Source organism: Chlorocebus sabaeus, chromosome 14, assembly GCF_047675955.1.
Source record: "Chlorocebus sabaeus isolate Y175 chromosome 14, mChlSab1.0.hap1, whole genome shotgun sequence".
Taxonomy (NCBI): Eukaryota; Metazoa; Chordata; class Mammalia; order Primates; family Cercopithecidae; genus Chlorocebus; species Chlorocebus sabaeus.
Window position 1 is genome coordinate 16,584,469 of NC_132917.1, and position 16,178 is coordinate 16,600,646.

Sequence of the window (16,178 nt, forward strand, 5' to 3'; positions counted from 1 at the left end):
TTGTAAAAAACACAGTACCTGTGAAGTACAATAAAGTGAAGCACAGTGAAAGGAGGTGTGTCCGTATTTGCACTGTTCCATTCAGGGGCACACACCTTCTTAATCATTTGAGAGGGACCATGGGGGTCATTTTGAGCATAAGTTCATCTTAAGCAGAAAGATGAATGTCAGAATCCATTTCTATGAGTAGTATGTGTCTTTTAGTTAACATTTAGGAAAATATATTCAACTCTGAGCAGAGCTTATGCTGAAATCAGAGCTTAGAAGGAGAATGTTTTAAGGCAGATGTCTGTAGAATGGCAATGGGAGGTTGTAGCAGCCCAGTTACAAGATGATCTAACTGCAGTGGGTGTAAGGTGGAATTGCAGACACATCATGATGCTGGCCAGGAATGAGGAGACCTTATCTATAAGCCTAGACCTCCTTTAACATTTCTGAGTGACCTCACTTAGTTAACACTTTTTTGGATATCTTTAAATGGGGACAATAATCTCTTCATCTCTAATCTGCTTCGTTAAGACATGAGATATTGATAGAGAAAGTGCTTTTTTTTTTTTTTTCTTTTTTTACTTGGTAAGAAGTGTGTTAACTTCTTTAGACCTTGGTTTCCTGATTTGTACAATGAGGACTGCATAGTATTTTGTAAGGTAAAGGGTGCAAAGCATTGAAAATTCCTTGTCTCATACTAAGTGCTAGCTACATATTGAGCATATGCATTTCTTACATTGCCTCGCCTCTCTCAACTTCTTTGCTCTTTTCCCACAAAGATAACTAAACATGTAGTTGTTGACCATGTCCCAGTTTGAAATGACCTGGATGATTAAGGCTTGCCCTCCTGTTCAGGAGTCCACTTCTGGATAATGGCGCACAGAAGTACTAATTCTGTTGTAATGTCCAGGACTACAGTTTATAGGGAACTCAATATCATCTCTCCCGCCCTTGGAAAGTAAGTTCCAGAGATCTGTTCTATTACCTCCCTTTATCAACAAAACGTGCAAGATTCAGTACCATGAGCTAGTACAGCAATAGGATTTGCTTCAGGTGCTAGAACTTTGCCTTTCTAGGAGCCCTTTCATTTTGCTTCAATTGTGTATAGAAAAATTCCCAAGGAGAAGACCACCTCGTTTGCCCCAGTGCCTGATAGCTACTGGGGAAAGTGTTTAGAGTTTAGAATCAGTTTAGCTTCCAACTCCCAGCTCAGTCTCTGAGGCACGGTGTTTCCTGGGCATATCACTGCCCTCTTTCTGGGCTTCAGTTTCTCCAGCTGAAAAACAATAAAGTCAGAGCAGTGTAATCACCTCCTCACATGCAATAACCCTCCCCAAAGACCTTAGTTCAGGACTAGTTCCAGGATAGGAACTGGGACAGGAGGGGGATGAAAGGTGCAGGAGGCCACAGAGGAAAGGCAGAGCAATGAAGGAATTAGAACTTTCATTTGCTTCCTCCTTAGCCTGCGGGGCTGATTTTTTTGTTGTGTTTTGTTTCATTAAAGAAAGCAGTGAGTCTAGGAGTTATCTGTGCTGTTTTATGACTTTTTGAGACTCTGGGTCCCAGGGAAGCTACTTCAGGACCACAGTGAAAAGTAGCACAGTTGGATGACAGCCCCTCCCAATCCCTTCCTTCAGGTTCCAGAATGCAGCTCTGACACCTGGAGAACCCAGGAAGCCCAGGAAGAGTCTGGTAGATGGCGTCAGCAGCCAAGAGACGTGTTTGCTTCCCTGAAAAGGAACGACTGGAACTACCCTAAGCACAAGGGAAACATCCCTGAAGAAACTAAAATATAGAAAGCTTTGAGTCAGGATTCTAATATAATACAGGTGGAAATTCAAAAACATTGTAACATAGGAATTGGTGTTATCGTGTTTTACTTGTGTACACCTGCTGGTGAAGCCTGGAAATATTCAGGGTACAATTTTTAAAATATTTTATTTTGAATAATGGGAAACAGGAACACAAATAGAATGATATGATGAGCCTGCCTCCCTCATACCGCTCTCATATTTAACAGTTAGCAGTGAATGGTTAACCTTGTTTTATCTATAACTTCATGTGTTTCACTGTCTCCAAGTCATCTTAAAAGCAAATCCAGACATCATACTATTTATTTTTAAATATTTCTGTATATATATGTGAGTGTGTGTATATGTATATACAAACAAATTTAGACATCATATTATTTGTTTTTAAATATTACTCTATATGTGTATAAATGTATATATGTATATGTATATATGTACATGTATATATGCACAAATATGTGTAAAATAAAGACTACTATTTTCAATATATCCATGATACTAGAATTGTAGATTTAGCAAATGAAAAACACAGGATACATTGCATGAAATGTGCTTGTACAAGAAACTTATATGTTGTTTATTTGAAATTCAATTTTAACTGAATATTCTATATTTGATCTAGCATGCCTACAAAATACTTTTACTTTAAGAAATAACAATAATTCCCTAATATTAGCAGATACGCAGTCAATATTCTAATTTCTGATTGTCTCATAATTGACATAAATATTTTGTTTTGCTTATAGATTGTTTTACTCATGATCCAGTGAAGGCCCACACATTACAATTGGTTGATCGAATTTTTAAGTCTTTTTTAATCTGTAGATTCACTACCCATCACTATTTTTTTCCTTTGCAATTTATTTTTTGATGAAACCACACCATTTGTCCTGTGGTTTCCTATTTATTGATTAGATTATCCTGTGATATGTTAAACATAGATCTCAATTTCCTGGCTTCTTTTATAAACCTGCAGCTGGGTCTAGAGGATTAATATTTAGATTTGAACGTTTTTTTTCTTCTAAGAACCTTTCATAAGAGGTGTTGTGTTTTTCATCTGGAGGCACATGTCTGATGAGTCTGTTTTGTTGTTAGTGGCTTTGAAAAATAATGCCTAGATTCATTAATTAATTAGGACTTGTAAAATGGTGATATTTTAATTTTTAATTCTATTATTACTTTTCCATTATTAGTTGAGCTACTCCTATGAAGAGAAATAATGATACTACCATGTACCAATATGGATGCTAAATTAGTAAAATTTTTTTACAAATTTTTTTACTTTAAGATATATCCCACTAGGGAAGTTCAGACAAATTCTTATGTTTTAAAGTTGCATGAAATACTTTCTTATTAAACACACATTTATCCTACCAACTGGAATCATATTTAGTTCATTCATTCTTTATAAAAAATATTTAGGGTTAATATTTTATAAATTTAACTTTTTATTATTATGTAAAGTGTTCTTATTGCTTCAAAATCTAATCTACAAAGCAAGGTATACTCAAGGAAGTCTAAGTTTCATTCCTCTTGCCTCTTTCATTCAAATTTTGTCCTTCTTCTTTCTCTTGTTATAGGTCGTTTTTAAAAATTTGTAGTTCATTTTAACACATGTGAACAGATACATCAGTATCTTTCTGTCTCTAAGTTACTATTAAAATACTATTCACATGGTTTCTCACCTTTTGTATTGATACTTTCCTTTAAAATAGTTTTTGGAGATCTCTACCTAACAAAGACTACAGATATTTCTTGTTTCCTTCCTGTAATAAGACTGGTTTGTTCAATTAGTGCCATTTTGATAGACAAAGATGGAAACTTGTTTTCAGGCTTTTGTTCTCACAGATAGTTCTGTAATAAAGACAAGCTACATAGTTCAGCAATGCTAAGGTCCATTAGGATAAGTCCTTGAAATATTGAACTGCTAATTATTGATACCGACTAATGATATGTCATGCTTGTGTTCTGTCATTTATTCTAACACAGATTTGGGGGACAATCCAGTATTAATAATTGCATCTGAGTTTTCCATGTTATAGGATTCTCATGGCAAAAATAATAAGGGAAGTGAAATAAGAGATGGACTAGAGAACAAAAAGTTATAGAAGTTTTATCAAGTTGTGAATTTTAATACTCAACAAAGAATAATGAAGAATTATCCAGCATTTAGAAACAAAAGCTAAAAATCACAGATAAATAACCTATGAATTAAGGGTCATATAACAAAAATTAATACAATAAGGTATAATTTTTATAAAATAAACTAAATTTAAAAAGTAACAATAATCATTGGGTCCAGTGTTACAAGTGGAGCAGAAAACAAGTATTCTATTCACGACCATTTGAAATAAAATTTCGTGCAATATTCCTAGAAGGCAGACTAACAATATTTCTTAAGATTCTTTGAAATATTAATTTAATGTGACTCAAAAGTAATGCATTTAAAATTGAATCTGAGTCTTCTGTTTCTGATTCTAACAGAAAATCTTTTGACAGATCAATCCATTTGCTAAGAAAAAATATAAAAATAGAATAAAAAATAACTGCTCAATATCATCAGAGTGCAAAGAAAGCAACCATTGGACCAATAATGTAGAGAGAAGGTAAATATTGCATGAGCTAGACCTTCTCTGTCACTTCTTTGGTTACTCACTGATTTTCAATGTGGAGCACCAAAGACAAGGAGAAATGCATGGAATAGATCTTTCTGCAATCTCATCGGGTGGGAGAAACAGAAGTGGAGCTCAGGTTTATCAAAGCAGCTGGAACTTGAGGGGGCCAAGATTCAAAAGACAGGCCATCTCAAACTGCACAGTGGTAAGAGACCCAGAAACCAAGCAAAAAGCAGAAGTCAAGAGACCAAAAACTAGTCTCAATTTTCAACAGTCTCATAGATCTGGGTGGGAAAACATTGGATTTCTGAGCCCCAGAGGCAGAGTAGTGAATATTTGCTGATGAATAATACAAAGGATCACACTAAATATGATCTAAATTTTAATGCCAATAAAATAAAATAAAACCACATGGCTTGATATAAGTAATTAAACTTCTCCAATATTCACTTTAAAAAATCCACAAAACAAGGTTAAACACACATACTATTTGTAGAGACTATGAATGTTAAGTTAATATGTCTACATTCTAGGTAAATATTTATTAAATATTAAATATTTGATCAACTGTAGTTACCATTTTTGTCATGACTGCCCCTATTATTCTGGAAACACTAAGTGATACTGTCACCAAGACTGAGACCGTATTTCTAATATCCATCCTTTTTAAAAAAAAATTTTTTTTTCTGGATAGGAGTATCATTTGCTTTCAAACAATGTTGAATAAAAGCAAAATTCTAGTTTCTAGTCTCTCTTGGCTGAACATGAGGCAGGAGAGTTAGAAAATGACAGATGAAGCGAGTTCTTTTCAGGGGTCTGGCTATACATAGATGGCCTGGCATCATGCAATATTCCTATTTTTCCACCTGGCATAAAGCATGCAATAGATGTTCAAAAACGGGAAAAAGGAAGCCAGAAGCCAATATTTTGCTCTCCTTCCCCAACTTCAAACAAACGTCAGTGCTTTCGAGATCATTGCAGAAATGTTCACCTTCACGGGGTCTCACCAGCGTGGTGGAGATGTCCATCCTCAGATGGCATTTTCTCATCTGTTTTCTGAAATCTGATGTTCCTCCCCTAAAGACATTCACTATCTTCCTTGGTGGGAGGTGAAGCTCAATGTGGGAATCCTGAGGAGTGAAAACCAGGGGTTGACATTGATATTAAATTATGCCTAAGCTGAATTATTTAGTATTATGACTCATACTAATGTGAGTGCCCCCTGCTGGGAATTATTGTTAGCCCTGGAATAATATGAAGGCATTGGATAATTCCGTAGATGGGTGGGGGCAGTGAGGCAGGGTTGAAGTAAAGAAGGTGGACCTGAGACCATCTGGAGCTGGTGGTGGTGATGAAGAAAAGAAGTAGGAGGAGAAGGGGGAGAAAGACAAGAAAAGGAGGAGGAAAAGGAGGAGGAGGAGACTGAAGAGGAAGGAGAGGTAAAAAAGAAAGGAAGAGATAGGGAAAACAAGAGGAATAATGGGAGAATGTGGAGAAAGTTGTCAAGGAAGGACCACTTCTAACTGATTCTTCCATAATCTGGCCCCTACCACCACCCTCCTAGCTGCAACTGCAATCAGCACCACTTCCTGTGATTATCATCACCTAAGGGAAAATAATTGCTAATTCCCTAAACAGAACCCAGGACATTCACTGAACCCAGATATCTGTTTTTGACCTCAAAATGGAATCTCTGTCTGACCTTGGGGAGTCACACACACTTTCTTGTTCTCTGATATCCCATCTTGATTTTCATCTTTGGCTCCAGCTGTGGCTAAAAGGGGCCAAGGTTTAGCTTGGGCTGTGGCTTCAAAGTGTTCAAGCTCCAAGCCTTGGCATCTTCCACATGGTGTTGAGCCTGTGGGTGCAGAGAAGGTAAGAGTTAAGATTTGGGAATCTCTGACTAGATTTCTGAGGATGTATGGAAATGCTTGGATGTCCAGGCAGAAGTCTGCCACTGGGTTGGAGCCCTCATGGAGAACCTCTACTAGAGCAGTGCAAAGGGAAAATGTGGGGTTGGAGTGCTCAACAGCTGTCTTCCAGACTGTAGAATGGTAAAATATATCCACTAACAGCTTGCACTGTGCTCCTAGAAAAGCTGCAGACACGGCCCGGCGCGGTGGCTCAAGCCTGTAATCCCAGCACTTTGGGAGGCCGAGACGGGCGGATCACGAGGTCAGGAGATCGAGACCATCCTGGCTAACACTGTGAAACCCCGTCTCTACTAAAAAATACAAAAAATTAGCCGGGCGCAGTGGCGGGCGCCTGTAGTCCCAGCTACTCGGGAGGCTGAGGCAGGAGAATGGCGTGAACCCGGGAGGCGGAGCTTGCAGTGAGCCGAGATTGCGCCACTGCACTCCAGCCTGGGAGACAGCGAGACTCCGTGTCAAAAAAAAATAAATAAAAAAAAAAAAAAAAAAAGAAAAGCTGCAGACACTTAACGCCAGCCCGTGAAAGCAACCAAAGGGTCTGTACCCTGCAGAGCCACAGAGGTAGAGCTGGCCAAGGCCTTGGGAACCCACATCTTGTATCAGCATGCCCTGGATGTGAGACATGGAGTCAAAGGAGATTATTTTGGAGCTTTAAGATTTAATGACTGCCCTGCTGGGTTTCAGACTTACATGGGGCCTGTAGCCCCGTTGTTTTGGCCTATTTCTTCCTTTTGGAAGGGCAGAATTTACCCAATGCATGTACTCCCACTGTATCTAGAAACTAACTAACTTGCTTTTTATTTTACAGGTTCATAGGCATAAAGGACATGCATTGTCCCAGATGAGACTTTGAACTTGGACTTTTGAGTTAATGCTGAAATGATTTAAGACTTTGGGGGACTGTTGGGAAGAGAGGATTGTGTTTTGAAATGTGAGATGAACATGAGATTTGGGAGGGGACAGGAACAAAATGATATGATTTGAATTTGTGTCTCTGCCCAAATATCATGTCTAATTAGAGAAGGGACCTGATGGTAGGTGATTGAATCATGGGGACAGATTTCTCTCTTGCTGTTATCATGATAGTGAGTGAGTTCTCATAAGATATGATGGTTTAAAAGTGTGTGGCATTTTCCCCCTCTCTCTCCTGCCACCATGTGAAGAAGGTGCCTGCTTCCTCTTCACTTCCTGCCATGATTATGTTTTCTGAGGCCTCCTAGTCATGCTTCCTGCTAAGCCCGCAGAACTGTGAATTAGTTAACATCTTTTCTTCATAAATTACCCAGTCTCAGGTAGTTCTCTATAGCAGTGTGAGAGCAGACTAACACAATAATAGTGACCAATTATTTCCATTTTTTCTGACACTGAGAAAGTTCCCATGATGGAGAGATTTTAGTTTGAAAATTGGGAATGCCCCTGGAAAAGAAGAAAGAGATGGTCACTTTACTTCTAGACATGGTTGTGGACTTGGCAATTCTTCCTTGTCTGACTGGGTCTCTTCCATCAGAATATCAGCATGCATGTCCTCACCACCTGAGAGTTGACTGGTGAAAACTTGGGGTAGAGTGAAGTAGGGATGCTTTCAGAGCATATTAGAATTATGAAGATGCAGAAATGACCTTAGAGGATTAACATCAAGATGTCCCAACAGGGGTTGTGTCAGCAAATTCATTCCTTGCCTTCACTCAAGTTTCCATTTTCCTGAAATACACATAGAATTAAGTATCCAGGCCTGTGGAAATTGAGACATTATCACATTACCAGGACAAAAGTTTATCTGGCCTGATTCCTTGTGTCTGATCAATAAAGGATTTTATATTTGTTTCACCAATGAATCTATTCAGAAGAGAGAGATGTAGAATTCTCTGTAGCCACGCTGGGAATTAGCAGTAAGACCACAATTAGATTGCAGGGCCCTGACTCCAAAGCTCATTACTCCACATTCAAACTTAATCCTCCCAGTGGCTTCTGTGCTGCTGGTGCAGATTTGGGTGATAATACATTGGGATGTCAGGAGGCTGAGAGTATATCTGCTTTCAGAACTGCCTACGATCCTTGAGTGAAGAACTTGCTGTCCAAATACCTTCAGTAAAGTGTCCTTCAGTAAAGGAACATTGGTCTTTTTCCTCTACGTATTTATTAAGACACATAAATCCTCTCCTCTCATGCTTGGAGTTGGGTTATATGAGAGCCATGGCCTCACTGAAGATGAATGTCATATTGTCCAGGAACTTGGGAACATTTTAACATAGTCTAAAATTAACTATATACTAGGTACAATGTGCGTAAGAATGGAATTACAAAGAGAGCTCCGGCTCTCTTTGTTCATTAACCTATGTTCTATTTCTGGCTTCCTTGCTAACTTACTGCTGACCCTTGGATTTAATTGCCATCCCTAGATCTAGAACTTCCATGGGGACAATATGGTGATAGTACCCACAGACCTGTGATGGCACTGCCATTGTTTTGATATTTTACAACTCCATGATTCTGCTGGTTAGCAGCCTGTGGCAAGCATTTTTCCCCTGGCTTGCTGATGCCTGAGATACCACTGTCAGAACTTCATCTGCTGTTCCTAATTCTGGCCCCTGTGAGCATTTATATTGCCTTGGTGGCATTGAGAAGTGAAGGCCAGGATTAACTCTGTTTGGGCTCTGATGCTTCTTTGTGAATGAGTACCCCACTTCATTTTCTTGGCTCCTGGAAGCTCTGAAAGAATTCATGAATTCCCTGCCATTGAGAGGAAGAATGAGAATCAATTCTGTCCTCTTTGCTACAAGCAAAAGGTCCATGAATACAGGAGAAAAGAAAGTAGGATCCCCCATGGCAGAGAAGGTGAAAAAAATATCCTGGGGATTTTTCTTTTCTTTCTTTCTTTCTTTTTTCTTTTTTTTTTTTTTTTTTTTTTTTTTGAGACAAGTTCTCAGATTTTTACCCAGGCCGGTGTGCAGTGGCACAATCAAGGCTCACTGTACCCTCGACCTCCCAGGCTTAAGAAATACTCCCACCTCAGCCTGCTGAGTAGCTGGAACTACATGTGTGCATCACCATGCCTGGATATTTTTTTGTAGAGATGGGATTTCACCTTGTTACCCAGGTTGATCTTGAACTCCTGGGCTTAAGCGATCCACCCGCAGTGGCCTCCTGAAGTGCTGGAATTACAGTTGTGAGCCACTGTGCACGGCTTATCCTGGGGATTCTATAAAGCTGTCTTGGGACCATGAAGGAAGTATTTGGGACCTGAGAGACTTAACTCGCAGAGAAAAATAGCTTCAGGTGTCCAAGGCAGAGGAGGAGCAAAACTTCACTCAAAGCCCATCTGCGTGCTCCTTACGCTGTCTGAGCAAGTGGTTTCACTATTTTAAGCTTCCTTTGCTTCAGATGTAGGTCAGACACAATTGACCTTAGTCTGTCTCCAAAGATGCTGCAGGAATATAAGCTGACTTGAGAGAGATAATCATGTGGCAGAATCTAGTTAAGGGACCTGATTGTCACTATGAACCAAGTAGGATTAGGGTAGGGGGTAAGAGAGAAGGACCACAGTAATTGCCTTCTTCTGGGAAAATCTCTGAATCTCACTTGTCAGTGTATTTTAAGAACGCTCTAGGGCAAGATGGGGTCTTTATTAGGTGCAATTTCAGTAGTAACAGATCACTTGACCATCAATGATTTCCACAAATAATACCCCTCACCATCCATATAATAAGAACCTCAGAGGTAAAGAATATGGGTCTTATGGTGATTTAAATGCCACCCCTCCAAAATTTATGTTGAAACCCAATTTCCATTGTGGTGTTATTAAAGCAGTCACTCTGTATAGACTGTGCTCTAAGCATGTTGGATATATCAACTTATTTCATTCTCAACACTCTGTGAAGCAAAGACTACACTTATCATTTCATAGATGAGAGAAACGAAGCACAGAGAGATTAGGTGACTAGTTGAAGACTACACAGCTGATTCTTGGTGGGGCTGGGAATTAAATCCAGAAAAACTGTCTCCTCCATTGTCTGTACTGTTAATCACTCTATTCTACTACTTCAAAATAAAATCAAAGACAGCTATACATAATACAAACAGAAAATATTCTGGGGCATGAGAATGTCAAAACTTTTTGTGCGTGTGCCCTGGGAAGGGTACTGAGTCTTTGAGGGTGACCCAGCTGACCTGGACAGTCATTGGAGTAGAGCTGAGGATGGAGAATGACTTGCATGAACATAGTGACCAATTAATGAATAGAAGTGTAGACCACTCTGTTAGGAATGCAGTGATAGATGAAGAATGATTGTTCATCTTGGAAAATGCCACCATAGGCGTGTGCTAATGGTGAAGGACCAGTTAACTTCCCCTCAATGCTTGGATAATATGCAAGCCTCCTATTCAAACCTAAACAAATTAATAAAAGGAAATTCCTAGGAATTAGATCACCATAAAGCACACCCTCAGGAAAAGAGAAGAGGAGGGGGAAAATAGAGTGTTTCCTCCAGAGACTGAATATTAAGCCAGAAGCGATTGAATGATTCTTGAATTGGTAAAATTAAATTACCTGCTACCAAAGAGAGATGGTCATTTCAGAGATAAGTTATAGTTATTTGCAAAGACACAAAGCAAGTAATATTTTTATTAGTCTACAGATATTGACTGTCAGATTTGTACCTATTGCATTTGTACCTACTTAAATATTTCTTCATCTGTTTGCCTTCTGCATAGGCAGACAGTGACTTCTCTGAGCTTTCTTAAGGCTTCACTCACGTCTCTGTAATTCACCTTATCATATGTAATTACCATTTAGATTGTTTGCAGTTACACAACTATAATATCTTTCAGAACAGAGACACATTTCCTTCCCTTCTCTTCCCTTGCATTCCCTTTCCTTCATTTCTTTAATTTTATCCTCCTTTCTTTTTCTTTCTTTCTGAATATTTTTTCCTATCTAGTAGCATCTGGAACATTAAGTAGGTCCTCCAGAGATATTTTATTCACCTAGATGAGAGTGTAACAGCTGACTGAGATTTTCCTTAACCTTACCTCTCTGCTCCCTGATCTCCAAGAATGTTACAAGCTACCTGATTTGCAGGAAAATAAATGTGCTGAAATTAGACAGCTCCTGCCACCATGAGGATTGGGCCAGTCTTGGCTGTTGGAGGGAAGTGGGTGTGGCTGTCAGAGTGAAGTGAGGGTGAAACTGTTCTGAAGGCTTTGGGGCTATTAGTTTTTGCCTGCACTAATTTACAGTCTTGCTGAAAAAAATACCTCCAATAAATGATGAAGGTTAAATATTAACATTATTAAAACTCTCACCAATAAGATAAGATATTATTAATTGGTACAGGACTCTTCAGCTAATAGTATCTGGGTGTTTTACTTGTGTACATCTTTGGAAAGTAGAAATCTAAATTTAAGTTACGTCATATCCTTATGATACAGTAATAAAAGCAATTGCATGGGACTTTTTCTTACTACGATGGAACTAGTAGCAGTCTAGCCTTCCCAAAGTAAACAACCATAGAATTAGACAAAATTGACAATGTAACACTTTCAGTATCGACCACCAGGTAGTGCAAGACTCTAACCCATAAAAAAAGAGAAACTCAGGAGGTGAGTCCCACAATATTACAGTTCTCTGAACATTGAGAGATCAAAAGCAAAGCATGGAGGTCTCACTGATTCGAGTAGGTAGAGATTTGACTTTAGGACAATTACAATGGCTGTGATTCTGGGGCAGGGCACTGTAGAGGGGGAAGTTGTACAGGGTGGAGGGTGGGGCCAAAAGCCTGTGTGGAGGCTTCTCACAAACTCTTAGCTAAGGATTGAACTACACATACATGTGGGGAAATTTCATGACATTTTTCAGAGAGTGGCAGCTAGGGACTTGCAAGTGGAACAGACAGCCTAGCAATTTGTCAGAGATAGGGAACATTAAAATTTTTGTCTACCAGAATGGACAGAAACTCTTAACACCTCAGGAACACCATAGATATTTAGCTGAGATACCACAAAGATTTTACCTAAGGAGCAAGTATCAGATTCAAGAGAAAGGTATATTTTAGGCCCACCTTAAAACTGAAATTAAGGCCTGATAAGATTTACAGGAGAGGCAGAGTTTGAAGCTCAAGTCCCAGCAAGTTAGAGGGAATACCTTCCTTACCACCAGCAGATTCACTGTGCTTCCTGAAGTCCAGCTCTCCCTTTGTCCCAGCCCCCAAGGAACCACCACTCTGCTTTTTGATACTGTAGGTAGATTGCTTTTTATATAAATAGAATTACTCTCTGTACAGGTAGGTGTGGGTGCGTTTATATGCACATGGTTATAATCATATGAAATTTTCATGTATTTGATGTGTTAAATCTGTTACATCATTATTCATTTAGTGCTCAAATTAACCTATACTGGGGCAGTGAGAGCCTCTTGAAATCAGCTATCTGTTCTTTTGACACAGCTCCAGTTGTCTTTCATAGCTTACTTGCTTTGTGGCATAACGAGTACTCTAAGCTCCTGTTATATATTTTCTTTCCCAGCATTGTTCTGTTCTCTTTTGGTATAAAATGAATTTAAACACCAACACAATAAAAAATAGGCAAAAGACTTGAAAGGACACTTCACAAAAGAAGATACATGCATGGCTAAATGAGCATATGAAAAGATGGCTTATATCAGGAGTTGGCAAACTTTTTGTATAAAGGGCAAGGTGGTAAATCATTTATATTTTGCAGGCAATACAGTTTCTGTTTCAACCACTAATCTATCATTGTCTAGCTGTTGGTAATAAATGAGTGAGCATGGATGCATTTCAGTAAAACTATTTAAGGATGCTGGAATTTGAATTTCTCCTAATTTTCAAGCATCACAAAATATGATTTTTTAATTTTTAAATTATTCAAAACTATAAAAATTATTTTTAGATCACAGGCCATATTGAAACAGGTGCTAGAATGGGCTTGGCTTACAGTCAGGGCCAGGTTTAAGGAAATGAGACCTGTGCAATCTCACAGAGCCCTGCACTATGAAGGGCATCTTGTTTTGTGAATGTGTGGCTATTGTCATCTTAAAATCTTTAATAACTTTTGAACAAGGGGTCCTGCATTTTTATTTTATTCTAAGGCCCACAAATTATGTTAGTTGGTCCAACCTATGGATAGAGTTGCAAATTCTTGCTGTATATCATCGATCATTCATTCATCATGAAGCAAATGTAAATTAAAACCAAAATGGCAATTTCACAATACATACCAGAATAACTAAAATTAAAAAAAAATCAACAATACTAAGTGTGGGCAAAGATGTGAGTAAATTAGAACCTTCACATATTGCTGGTGGAAATGTAAAACGGTACAATCATTTTGGAAACTGATAGTTTCTTAAATTGTTAGTTAAATATACACTAACCATGTAGCCCAATAGTCTCACTCCTAGATATTTACCGAGATAAATGAAAATAGATTTTCACTAAATGACCTGTATAGAAATGGTAGTCAATAGGTAAATGACCACAGTTTGTGGTATATTCATACAGTGGAATAGTGTTTAGCAATAAAAAGAATGACTACGTGATATCTATAACAACATAAATGAGTCTCAAAATTGTGATGTTGCATGAAAGAAGTCAGAAACAAAGGAGTACATACCATCTGATCCCATTGACTTGAAACTCTGGAAGCAGTAAAAATAATCTGTAGAGCTGGAAATTGGGCCAGGGTTGTCTAGGGCAGTGAGTAGAGGTGATTGATGCCAGATGAGGAAAACATGGGGCTAATGGAAATATACTATATCTTCAGCGGTGGTGGTTGCATCATTTATGCATTTGTCACAAAGCACCAAACTGAATATTTATAGTATGTTCATTTGTTTACATATAAATAATGCCTTGACAATGTCGATGAAAAGGGTTGCACAAGGTTTAATAGAATTTGATTTCCTGATGGTTTCTGTAAAATAAATTGTTCTACGGGAAGGATTTGTTGAAAAGGTGAATTGTGGAAATTATTACATTTATAGACACTTAAGTGAAGCACCAAATTAAGTGAATTTAAATCCATATCATTACAGGCTAATTATTTTGAAGGATACCTGTAAACTGTAAAGCTCAGTTTAACTACTCTTATTTCACCAGAAAATGTGTGGCTGTGTTCCTAGGACAGTAGTGGGCCCCCTGTGGAGATAGAGCTATCCTCAAATGCAATAACTTTATTCCATTTGATTTTGTCTGAAATTTAATGATAGAGGAAAAACAATCTACCCTGCTGCAAGGTAAGTGCTTCTCATATATATCTACACATCCCCTCCCCACATTTGGCCACCACCTCCAGCAAGACCTGGCGGCTGGGTGACTACCAGGCATGGAACTTTCTTAGGCCCCTGGAAGCTCCTGCCAAGTCTCCCCAAACTGCTTGTGCTCTCTCCTCTTTCAATGTACCCTGTTGGGAATGAGAACTTATAACAGATTAGTACCTTGTTTCTTTCTCCTTGAAACACCCAGGGCAGTGTTTGGCTCTAACCAGAATTCCTTGTAAATTTCGACTGATGAAATGTACTAGCTGGAAGATAACTGGTTTATTATAGTTGGTATCTAGGCACTGATTATCAGGATGTATTTTATTTACCTGAATTGTTTGCTGTAAATTAATCTTAAATTTAAGGATTTATCAATTATAACCATATTCAGGAATTTTTGTGAGTTATAAAGTCTTTTAGTTGCAAGACAAATGAGATCTAAAAGATAAGAGATCCCCAAACTAAGTGACTGCCCTGTGCCAATGAATCCCAACACTTCCTGATGGTACTGATTAATCCCCAAACACATCCCTATGCAGGATGAGAAGCCAGTGAACTACATCTGACAGGTTTGGGTCTTTCCTGATGTTGAGTTCTTTTCTGGGGTTCCATTATTATAATATTTGTTAATCATTAGTGATGCCTCCCAGAACTCTGATTACAACTCCATGCTTTATATAAGTGTATCTGCCTTTCCTATTCTACTTGGGTCTTTCCTGCCAAAGTCTGAGGATAAGGGGAACATATCCTCCCAGATTGCCTTCTCTTGCTGCCTCTGAGACCAAGCTATAGGTCCTTTATATTTTAAGAGTCTTAGTTCTTGAAATCCTTTTAATAGGTTATCAGGGTTTGCATTTGGTGTACCTCCTGTATCATACCTATTTTTTCTCTTTTACCTTAAACCCTCACCCCCTCTACTTGTTCCTTCCTGTTAGAGTTTAAAAACAACCATTAGACTTCCATTTGTGGTTTTGATGGTGTAACTTTGAGAAGACCACCACTCTTAAGAACAACTATAAAGACCAGATAAAATATTTCTTTAAAGCAACTAATAAACATGGACCAACCAACCACTAACCAAACAGTACAATGAAATGAAACAATATCAACAACAACAAAAAAACATTCCTGAAGCCACTGGATACTAGCCACACAGCCAGGATGTGCGGGACAGATACCAGAGAAAAGAGACGTAGATTACTCCGCGGCCACCTTTCCAATATGTTATTTCCCCCGATGGCATTTGCTGATTTTTGGCCTGGGAAAGAGTTTGAGGAGCCAGGGAAAGGGCAGTAGCTAAGTGCAGGAAAACCAGAAGAGCTTTGGGCAATGCAGTGGAGCTGGGGAGACATAATGAGAGCAGCCAGGACTCAGGGGCCAAAATAATAGAATGAAGGGAGGTTCAGATGAGTGTGGCTGACTCAGCACAGGTTTGTTCCCTGGAACAGTTGCCTGTTACCTCCTCAGGGAAAAAGGCTAAGAGGCCAAGCAGAAAGCCACTGAAAAGTAGAGAGGAGTTTTCTGTAGTCTCATTAAGGCAAGCACCTAAAACTTGTAGTTC